This window comes from Canis lupus, chromosome 36 (genome assembly GCF_011100685.1).
Source record: "Canis lupus familiaris isolate Mischka breed German Shepherd chromosome 36, alternate assembly UU_Cfam_GSD_1.0, whole genome shotgun sequence".
NCBI classification, from domain to species: Eukaryota; Metazoa; Chordata; class Mammalia; order Carnivora; family Canidae; genus Canis; species Canis lupus.
This window is the reverse complement of record NC_049257.1, coordinates 98661-110913: the sequence shown is the minus strand read 5'-3', so window position 1 is coordinate 110913 and position 12253 is coordinate 98661.

Genomic DNA, 12253 nt, shown 5'->3' with positions numbered 1-12253 from the left:
TATAACTCCATGTCAACTATATGAACAAAATTGTTTACATTGTGATAGCATAACTTTGATAGAAACAAATATCCTTTAACTATGTTTATTATTTATTCCATGCATAAACAAGCTAACATTTCTTGGACTGAGAAAAATTCTCTTTACTTCTAAAACCACGAGTATAACCAAAGCCGAGAGCAAATTGATGAGAAAAAATGGCATTTCTGCAAGTTTTTTTAAGAGTCTGGAATGTAAGCTTCACTAATTGTAGTTTCCTTGGTAATACAGAGGTCTCTATTAAACCATGTCACATTTTAATCTACATTTAATTATCATAGGTCAGTCTTCAAATGCCTACTGATGAGAAAAAAAATCACACAGTATATGATAACCAAGGAGCACAGAAAAAGTTGCAAGACATCTCTCTTCCTTTGTTTATGTAGTAAAACTAATCAAAATTCTCTTCCAGTCTCTAAAATAGCTAAACACAAAGTACAATAAAACCACTCCTTCAGTGCATATCACTATGAGAGGACTTTTCTACCAATTGTTAACAGCTCTAGGTCACATGAAAGCATTTGCTTTCTTTAGGTATCACATTCCAGCAACAAAGCTCTCAGGATGTTTATACTGCTATGTGGAAGTCTCCGGAAAGTACTGCCTCCCATAACATACAGAATGATAGCTCAGCTCCTCCTTATAAACCATGAGCATCTATGGTTTGCTGCTACACTACACACATCAATCATCAGGCCTACCACCCCTTCTAAGGAAATCCTGCAGATGAAATGTGCTAGTGCTTTTCCTTCTACAGGGGACACTATATATACATCACATAACCCACCTCCTCTACCTCCATCTCCATTGTGCCGCACCTAATGGAAAAATGGGTGGTTTCTGACCCACGGCAAGACCATCTTTGAGCTGTTCAGTGGCTAATAAATTGGCTTGTTGTGGAAAGATTAACAGAGTGCATTAAAATATTATTCTGGAAACTGGAAACATAGTAAGAAGTGGTATCAGCATGGGCTCTGGAAGGACAAGAATGCTCACATAGAAGTCTTGGGCAAAAAAGTAAAAGCAGCAGGTTTTGGTTGAAAGAGCACTAATGACAAAGAAAAGCTGAGCACCACTGGCCGGTGGAGTGGGGTCAGGGGTCCCTTGGAACAAAGTTCCACCACCTGGCTTGCTGAGAAAAACTTATCTTACCAAAACTGTCCATCTTAGACTGAGTTTCCCTTCCTGTACCAAATATTCTTAAAATAACTTCCTCTTGCTTGAACCAGACTGGTTGATGTGGGAATGGAAATAATCAGACTTTTACTACACTTTAAAGTATGACAAGCATTGCAAAGTTGCTAAAACCATATTGCAGTCTCACAGTTCAGTCTCCTGACACTCTTATTTTGTTTACAGGATTTCTAATATTCTTTTATGATTAATTTTTATAGGGATCCCTGGGGGGCTCAGCGGTTTAGCGCCTGCCTTTGGCCCAGGGCATGATCCTGGAGTCCCAGGATCGAGTCCCACATCAGGCTCCCGGCATGGAGCCTACTTCTCCCTCTTTCTGTGTCTCTGCCTCTCTCTGTGTGTATGTGTGTGTGTGTGTGTGTGTGTGTGTGTGTGTGTGTGTGTATCATGAAAAAATAAATAAAGAATTTTTTAAAAAAAATTTATATTTACCACTTCTTGTTCTGCCTAAATAACCAACTCAAACCAAATGGGAAATATTAAAGTAAGCAAGAAATTTAAGAAGTTAGCATATTTATGGTATTCTTATCCCTACCTTATTATTTCTTAAAGTGTAGCTTCACCTAGAGAAAAAAATAAGGTGAAGGCCATTGAACAAAATATTTCCTACAAGTGATCCTGAATTCCCCAAGGAAGTTATTTATAGTTGGTCCCAGAATCACATATTGGATTTTTATGGTTTAAAAAAAAATGCCATCAGAGTTTTCACAAAGAACTTCTGTTTTTCATGCTTCAGACATCAGTCAATGACCTTAAGTAAAAAAAAAAAAAAAAAAAAAAAAAAAACCAAGATCCTCTTTTTTCTAAGGTACACAGAATTATTTCTAAGTCTATAGTACCTAGCATGTTTATTGTTTTAAATCCTGTATCTTATGATTTTGCAGTCTTTAAGGTCATCCCCAAAACTGTTTATTGGTTCTAGATTACAAATGAAATTTTCCACAGAATTCCTGTTTCTTTCTCTCTTTTTCAAATAAAAACTTGAAGAATTCTTCAGAAGTCTATTAACTCACAACATTTTCCTGAGCAATGTTACAAAGGATAAATCATTTGCAATTGTAAAACCATAGTAAATCAAACTAAAACAGCAACAGGATAATGTAATTTCAAAACGAGCTTGTTTTCCTGTCACTCAAACTTGTGTACACCTTAAATTCTTCACATTCAGGCTTTTCTTAAGTACAAATTTAGAGCAATCAAAACTCCACTTAGAAGTGTCACTTTTCCTGCCAAAATATGCAAAGTATTTATTGCATTATTAAAATTATTTTATATCAGTTCCAATTGTGAATAGCTTTATTCCAGAAGGATTAACATTTAACATTAAATTTTCATGTTAGCCTTATTGATTCATAATGACCCAGCTATACAATCATGTCAAAAATTAGTCTTTAAACATGCTTGAGAACAAGTCAATCAGATTAGATTAGATCGACAATCTCTATTATCCTTCATTAAGTAACTGAACTTAATGCGATAAAGACATCGCCTTTGTTGTCTGATTGCAGAACCCAGCATGATTTACACCCAAATGGCCTAAAGAGTTGTTCCAGGGTGTTCACACAATAATCCCAAAAATTATTTGATAGACTTCAATAGAAATTTATTATTTTTAACATACTACTAAGTATTGGGAATAAAATAAAATTTCTTGAACATGATGAAACAAATACACAACAAAATTATTGGACAAAATTTTAGACTGCAGTTTCAAATTCTGGAAAAACGGCGAGGATCCCCACTATTACTGCTTTTTATTATTCAATATAGTATATAACATCTTGGTGAGTAAGTTAATTAGTTTATTTAAATAAAATACATGAAGAATTTAAAAGAAAAATGAATTTGTCTTAGCAGATAACAACTAACTAAAAGAAAATCAACAAAATAGCGCATTTAAAATCCAAGCTCATTTTTCCCCCTTTACTCATTTGTTTTGTTTCTTAAGTTCCACATTGGAGTGAAATCATATGGTATTTGTTTTTCTCTGACTGACTTATTTCACTTAGCGTAATACTCTCTAGTTCCATTCATGATGATGTCATTTTAAAGTTGTCGATTAGCTCCCAAATTAATGTATGTATTCACTAAAATTCATACTAAAATCCCAGAAAGAATAATTTTGGAATATGACATAGTGAATCATAAATTTACATAGACTAATAAAGATCTGTGACCAGCTATGAATTTTTTTAAAAGAACAAATCTGGATCATTCACCTTTCCGGATCTTAAGACATACTTTAAAAATCATGAAACCAGAGTGATACTGGTACAGGGACAGATGAAGAAACCAATGAAATGCAATAGCAAGCCTAGAAACATTTAGCATAAATGCAAAGTTAGCACACGAATGTAATGGGATCACTAAACAATGGGAAATGAACTAATAACTTAGTAGATGGTACTGAGAACATTGGTTTATTACATGGAGAATATATTTGAATACTTTCGTATACCATATACGTAGATGAACTCCAAATTGATAAAAAAAAAAAAAAAAAACCTAAAAATTAAAGTAAATATAAAAAGCCATGTCGAAGAGTGGAATGGATTTTTTTATACATAAAGAAGGCCTCTATTGCACAAATCCTAAGAAAAATTAATGGATATATATACATATATATATTCTACATAAAAGTTAAAGACTTAATTTGAACAAGTCAGCAGGATGGTTCCAACCTAGAAGAAAATAGTTGAAATAATTAAGTCTGACAAAAGATTAACTGCTACTATATATAGTATCATAAATTATTCTAAAAACAAAAGATACTAAACAAAATAGAAAAAAATTATCTAAGAGTATTCAAAGGAAATTCAGTAACGAGGAAGCCCAAATGATTAATTAAAATATGAAGAGATCTTCAACCTCCCTAAGGATCAGAGAGAGAGAGAGAGAGAGAGCAAATAAAAACTAATGTGAAATACTATTATACAGTCATCAGAATGGAAAATTGGAACGTGAATAATAGCAAGTGCTAGCAAGGATATAAGAAAATATTAACACCCAGTGCTCTTGGAAATGTAAACTGGAGCAGATATTCCGGAAGTGTAAAATTATGTACTATGACCAATCCTGAAAGAAATGTCAGAAAAATGCAGCCACGACGTTCATCACTGTGACTTCTGAGAGCAAGTACTTGGAGACGTCCGAGACATTCATCACTAAGAGTAAGCTTAAGTACAAAAACTCCCATAAAGAATAGATTAAAAAAAAAAAAAAAAGAGGAGGAGGAGGGAAAGTAATGTTTGTGCCAATAGCACTGGCTCTGATTTAGCTATACAAATATGCTTTGTAAAAGAACACTCTTTAGTAATCAAAAGAGAACATGGGTTGTCTTGATCATTTGGGTCTTTAGCACTCAGTACTCTGCACACAGCAGGTGGGTCACAGACGCCAACTGTCTTCTGACAATGTGCATGTGACAGGTTGTCCTTCTCCCGTTTTCCAGCTTTGTGAGGCAGAAGAGTGGTTCCATAATGTAGCTTTTAAAACTAAGTTGTTGGCACTTTACTTTTTTTCAATTCATATTTTTCCTTTAGCAGAAGTTCATAATAAGACACTCTTCTTGTGTTGCAGAAAACAATCATCTTTGTTACCTCTTCCTGTGAACTAACAGTCCATGCTAAATTTAATTCACTGTACTATTTTAAGCACTCCATTGTACTTTATGTTCATATCTTGTGTCAATAGATCACTGGTTTAAAAGAGTGCAATAAATGAGTTCTTAATTGATTATTGTTCTCATTAATCACTGCACTTCTACAAAAAGGATCTGTGAAATACACAGACGTAATGTGATGCCCCAGAGCACGAAGGAAAAGAATGGATGCCAAGCATAAGGATGTAATGTTGAAAACTCGGGAAAGATAAACCCTAGAGTATCACGTATTAGAATTCTATTGATAGTGGAATTTTTTTGACCAAGTGTACAAACACAAAGTGTAATTGGGCTTTAAGAAATATCTATAATAAAGAATAGTTCCTCAAGATGTAATTTCCTGATCAAAACGGGTTTTTGCCCCCACACAGCAATCTGTTTCAAGATTTCCCAGGTGTTTTAACTGATAGCCACTGATATTTCAAACGGTGGCTATGTACTGCACTGCTATTTCTGCAGGAGATAGTGGTGCTTATTTGGTATAATGCAGGCTTAAAGGACTCCACAATACAAAGGAATAGCTTTTGAAAACAGTCAGCCAAAACTCCCACTATCACTACTAAATAACCAATGACAAAGAGATATTCACCTACCCTTCTAAAATGTATTTTACGTGATGTCCTTGTAGAGAAAAAAGTAAGTCCTTTTATTCCAAGAATTGACAAGAACCCTGGAAATGTTGAGAAAATTGTACTCATTTCTTCTGAATACTAAATCAATTGCTTCGTCTTATGTTTTTCTGTCATTGTAACACAATGCCATTATGGGTAACCATTTTTTTTATAAATTTATTTTTTATTAGTGTTCAATTTGCCAACATATAGAATAACACCCAGTGCTCAGCCCGTCAAGTGGGGTAACCATTTTTTAAAAGATCTTTATTTGGGGATCCCCTGGTGGTTCAGCGGTTTAGCGCCTGCCTTCGGCCCAGGGCATGATCCTGGAATCCCAGGATCGAGTCCCAGATCAGGTTCCCTGTGGGGTACCTGCTTCTCCCTCCGCCTGTGTCTCTCTCTGCCTCTCTGTCTCTTTCTGTGTCTCTCATGAATAAATAAAATCTTTTCAAAAATTAAAAAAAAATCTTTATTGATCTGCTATATCACTGGGGAAACCAAAGGTTAGGAAGCTAGAGTATAACAAAAATCAAAAGGGTAGAACCTGGCAAAAATATGACTTAAATCCTGATGTTTTTTTTTTTTTTTAATCCTGATGTTTTGACCCTAATTAAATGCTCTTTACATTACACCTTAGCAGATTCTTTATTTTTTTAAAGATTTTATTTATTTATTCATGAGAGACAGAGAGAGAGAGAAAGAGAGAGGCAGAGACACAGGCAGCAGAAGAAGCAGGCTCCCTGTAGGGAGCCTGCTGTGGGACTCAATCCCCGGACTCCAGGACCATGCCCTGGGCTGAAGGCAGGCACTAAATTTCTGAGCCATCCTGGGATCCCACAGATTCTTTACTGTAAGTATAAAGTACCCTATAATGTTATCTTGCTCTCTCAAAACGGTGTCTTTCTTTTTCTTCTGAAAGCCTGAACCGTTTTAAGTGTAGTGTGTTTGTATGTGGGCAGAGCTCAAGGCTGAGGGCAGAGGAAATCATTACAATTCCTTTTTGACTTCTATCTTCAAAGACCTTTAGAAAATGGTTCCAAAAAACTTTGTTTTTATTTCATACAAACTGTTTAATGGCATATCACGAAAGTCCACAAGGCATCCAATATATGACAGGTGAACGATGTACTCATACAATTTGTCCCCTCTGAGTGCTTTGTCATTCTGGGGCTGGGGACTTCAATTCCCAAAAAGCTGTCGGTGGGATTTATCCACTAATGACTCAAGCTTCACTTACCTAGGATACCTCAGTGCTAACAAATGTAGTCATTCAGGTCTCATATCTTAGATCTGTCAAATAAAATCCCCAATGAAGTAACACTCTGATAAAGCAATGGAAGACCAGAGCCATGTGTCTCTTCTTTCTGTTTCTCATTCTCCACCTCTCTGGCCCTCTGTCTCCAGCTGCAGAAGTAGGAAATAAAGGTAAAGATAAACTGACTATCCTTTAAAGTGTCATTACAGATGCAACATAAAATCTGGCTACAAAATAAACTCTTTTTTTCCAAAAGATTTTATTTATTTATTCATGAGAGACACAGAGAGAGAGAGGGCAGAGACACAGGCAGAGGGAGAAGCAGACTCCCTGAAGGGACCCTGATGCAGGACTCCACCCCAGGACCTTGGGATCATGACCTGAGCTGAAGGCAAATGCTCAACCACTGAGCTACCCAGGTGTCCCAGAAAATAAACTCTTAGAAGAAAATGAATACAATAAGTTGCTCATTACTCTTTTGCTAATTGACTCATAATGAATCAATCTGGAAGCTCCAGCTCTCAAACCACATTAATGTAGCCTACCCTGGACACATTCATATAACCCAGGCTTATACAGTTCTTTCCTATTCCCCAGCCATATTCAAGATATATGCCAGAGCATACTGTGGCAAGAGTTTTAGAGTTGTGGGAGGATTTTTAGATCTGTTCCTCTTCCCTTTGTATATTAAGCTATAAGGACCATGTGACCTAGAAATGTCAGTGTCACCTTGCCACCTTGTAGAATGAGACTCAGACACAGAGTAAATCAGAGCCAAGGTGTGGACAGAAACAAAACCCTAATTATATAGTTGAAAACGCATAACAAGCTATTCCTCAAGACTAATGCCTCTAGACTTCTTGGTAGTGTGAGACAATATATTCTCTTTTTGAGATCAAGCCCTGTTGAGTTTCTACCATTTGCAACCAAGAGTAGACTAAAGGATTATGACAACCACTGAAAATTTTAAAGTGGTATACATGTAAGGAATTTTTACTGTTGCCAAATAAAGGTAAGAAGTTTCCCTCAAGTATTCAATTTGATCTGACTCAAGTCCAGTGCCTCTGTTATTCTTTAACATAACTTTCAACTCAATTTTCACTACCTTTATGTTGGATCAGCCAGTATGACTATTATATGAGACTGAAATAAAATTTAAATAGCAACAACGTAGAATTATCCAAACTGAACTGCAAAGGCCCTGGGAGAAATTTAAAAGTGTTATGAAAGCAGTGTACTTGTGACCTGGAGAAACACTATTTTGACTGCCAAATAGAAATGCATTCAATTTATTATGAAAAAGATTCAGTTATTGTGACTAGTAAGTACTGCTGTGTATGTCTATGAATAGAGTTTAATTTCAGGGACTTTGTTAATCAAGATACAAATTCAAGGGTGACGAGTCTTTAATAACAACAAATACTTTTACCTCAAAGAATAGGTACTATTATCGAATAGCTGTTCTTCTGAAAGCGATTGCATTCACATCCTCCACAAAACTGTTCTTTCATCTCTAACTCATCAGTCAGGACCTGTGCCATCATCCCAAATCATATTAAAAGATTATTTCATAGGAAAGCTCAATTATCATGAATTTCAGTCCTTTGAAAAATCTTTTTATATCCCAACTCTACTTTAAAAACTTTGATCTGTAAGAAAATTATTTTCAGGTTACATTCATTTCATTTAGGATGAATGACAGTATTTATTTGAGCTCCTCATTGTGTATTCAGAACTCTATTAGGGAAATAAAGATTCTCTTTTTGCTCAGATAATTTTCCTTGGTCCTACCATTAAGAGGCTTCTTTACATGAGAGAAAGCAATTTCTAAACATCACAAATATTGAATCTGTTTCCTCCCTCCCTCATCATTAGCAGAGATACTAGGCTGGCAAAGCTGGAGAAAAGAGACACTGCTGGCCATGGATCCCCATGAAGAGAAAGAGTGCAGTTATAAGAAAAAAATTTGGCAGAGTTCCTCTCGCTGAACACAGACATACACAGAGAGTGATGTGGGGAGTCATTTGGCCAAAACTCTTCTAATCTGAGACAAGAGCAGAGAATAGGAAACCAACTCCTCAAAACCTGTTACTTAATCCCTTAGAATTTAACAAGGAAACTCGGGCTAAATATTGACTAGAGGAGGAAAAAAATAAGTAAGAAGGCAGAGAAAAAATTTGTATCACAGGAAAATAATGGTTTTTTTTCAAACACCAAACCATCAGTCAATTGCCTTTCTGAGAGTATAAGGCTCAGACTCAAATTGTGAGCTTGCAGCACATGAATTTCAACTACGGCAGAGCTTTAACCAAGTTTCCCTCGTAGAATGCACCTGTCTGTGTATATTAAAATCCTACCCATTTTTCCTAGGCCAGCTCCTATCCCATCTCTTCCAGTGAGATTCCCCTAATTTCCTCAGCTCCATGTCAGCAATTCTTTTCTGAAATATGACAATTCTTAACCCATTACCTCTCTTCCCAGATTCCTCTTTTATTCAATTCTGTGTTACTGCTACTTATGTTCATATCCTAGCTTCCCAGCCACACAGTAAATATCTCAGGTTCTGTAAGCCAAGAGACAACATTGAGAATATTATATAGGTACTTATATAACCACTTAATATGTAACCATTATAAAAAGTAAAAATCATCTTAGCTTTCAGGCTATATAAAAACAGGCAGCAGGAGAGATTTGGTCCAAAGGCCATAATTTGTCAGCCCCGGATTTATACCATTAAAAAAAGAAATAAGTACATTCATTTAAAAGGCTTGTTTTTAGTAGATTGCCTTTAACTACTTTTTTTTTAACCCTTGAAATGGTGTGTGACATAATTGGGACACATAATAAGTGTTTTTGGCTCCCAAGAACCAAACCTAATTATTCTACTCTTGCTTTTTAGGCCAATTTAAAACATTTTCAGCTCCAGGCTTCTCTGTATACTTTCCTTATTTGACTTTGTATCACAGTACTTTGTAAGGTTCTATTTATCAGATGCTTAAAGACAAAAACTGTATCATCTGAGTACCCCCAAAAGTAGAGGGGAAACTGTGTACAAAGATGGAGAAGTGGCAAAGGAAGTAGACTCAGGAAATGGCAAGTAATCAAGTTGTTACCACCACATGTAGAGTGGTGGAGTTTTCAATAAGGATCAACAGCAGGGAGAACCATGATGTACATGAGGATATATAAGCTATCTGTCCGAGGAATCTGTATTAAAGCCTAATTAAAAAGGGACAGTCATACTGGGGCATCTGGGTGGCTCAGTGGTTGAGCATCTGCCTTCACACCCGGGGCTTGATCCTGGGGTCCTGGAGTCAAGTCCTACATAGGGGTCCCTGCATGGAGCCTGCTTCTCTCTCTCTGCCTATCTCTCTGCCTCTCTCTCTGTGTCTCTCATGAATAAATAAATAAGATCTTTAAAAAAAGGGACAGTCATAGATTTCCACTTCTTGCCTTGATGGAGTAACTGGTAGTAGATTTGTCTAGAGCAATGAGAGAAATCTTGTCAAATATATGAAGTAACTATTTTCAGAGTTTTGACAGGAATCAAAGGAGTACTACATTTCCTAGATGAAGAGTACAAATAAGGTGACCCCATGACCACCCTACTTTCTAGATCTTGATACATATTGAGGGCTGTAGAACAAAGAGGAGAAACCCAACTGGAAGGGAGGAGTATAGATTAGGGAAATAGAGATCAGGGTTCAGGGAGGCTAAAGCAGCTAAAATATGTGTGGCAGAAGTCAGAAAAGAGATAAAAACAGAACTCCATAATCTATCACTGAAAGTTAACTATCCTGGAATTAAAATTAAAAAACAAATAAATAGGGACACCTGGGTAGCTCAGCAGTTGAGCGTCTGCCTTTGGCTTAGGATGTGATCCTGGGATCCGGGATTGAGTCCCACATCAGGCTCCTCCTGGGGAGCCTGCTTCTCCCTCTGCCTGTGTCTCTGCCTCTCTCAGTGTATCTCTCATGAATAAATAAATAAAATCTTTAAAAAATTTAAATAAATAAAAATAAATTTAAAAAATTTAAAAATAATAAAAAATTTAAAAATAAAATAATAATGATATTCAAAAGAACTCCAAAAATCTACATGGGAGCTCCCATGAATCTTTGTTAAATACTAAGAGACATATGCATAGAGTAAAAACTCCATTAGACTAGGCAAAGACAACCAAAGAGCTCTAAATAATTCCCAGTGCTCCTATAGGGCTGAGAGGTGTTTAAAATGTAAGTAACCAGAGTAGAGAGATTTTGATGAATAGAATAGAGTTCAGACATCGACCCATTAATACCAAAGCTAAACTAACTTGGAGTAAAAAGCTACTCTAGATATGTACTATTAAAACAAAAATGAGCTTCAACATGATCAAACTGATCTTCAGTAGTTAGCTGCCTACTAAAACAAGAGTCACAACTTTATAAAAAATAAAACAAATCCAGATCTTCAATTATATAATATTTATACTACCTAGCATCTAATAAAAATTACTAGATATGTGAAGGAGCAGAAAAATGTGTCCTATAACCAAGAGAAAAATACAAATACAAGTGAGAGATGTACTATACAGAACAGAGTGAAATAAGAGCAAGGATCTAAAGGCAAGCATACCAAGGCTGGTACAAATCATCAGATGAATTTGGGAGTCCACAAGCAAAGATCAGCTGTGCTTCTCTCCTCAGGCAATGTCAAAAAAGTAGCAAGTCTTGAAGAGCTTCCTGGTATGACATCTGATATAGACAGAAATGGGTAAAGATAGCTACCAGTGGTACCTAGGCAGATAGCCTAAGGAAGGCTCATTGAGTTTTCCCCATAACTCCAAGATCCAAGAGGGCAGCCAGATGATTTTCTGTGGCCAAAAGCTGGAAGAAGGATTTGAATGTAGCTATGGGAGCAGCACTAAAGAAGCTGAAGGACCAAAATATAAACAAGAATGAAAATACCTAAAAGGATGCCTATGTGGCCAGTGATACCGTGAACCAGGTTTACCATCCCCCCCATACATGTCTTGGTATCTAACTATCCCCTGAAACAGAAATCTGATGGAGGTAAGAAACTGATTTGAGAGAACAATAAATTGGCCAAGATTGAGTTTTGAAGATGTAATCAAAGTTATAGGAGAAAAGGGACATTGCCAATCTGCATTTCACTGTAGTTTTATTGTTTTGTTGTTGTACTTACTTACAGTAGAGATAATGGTATCTTCTACTTAAACAAAATTGCTACCTCATTTAGCCTTGGACTCCTCCTAATCTCAAGTTTCATATTTGACTCCATCCATTCTCACCAATGCATTTCAGCTTTTAGGTCCCATTGCAGCCCCCATATTTGGCCTTCCCTCCATACAAGTACCTATTTCGGCATCTTCCTTCCTGATTGAAATATGCCTTTCCTGTGCTCCCTGGAGATTCTGCTCTCTGCTTCTAAATATCTTGATTCTGCCAAATGAATCTATTAAAAGGGGTCTATGGCTGTCAGTACATT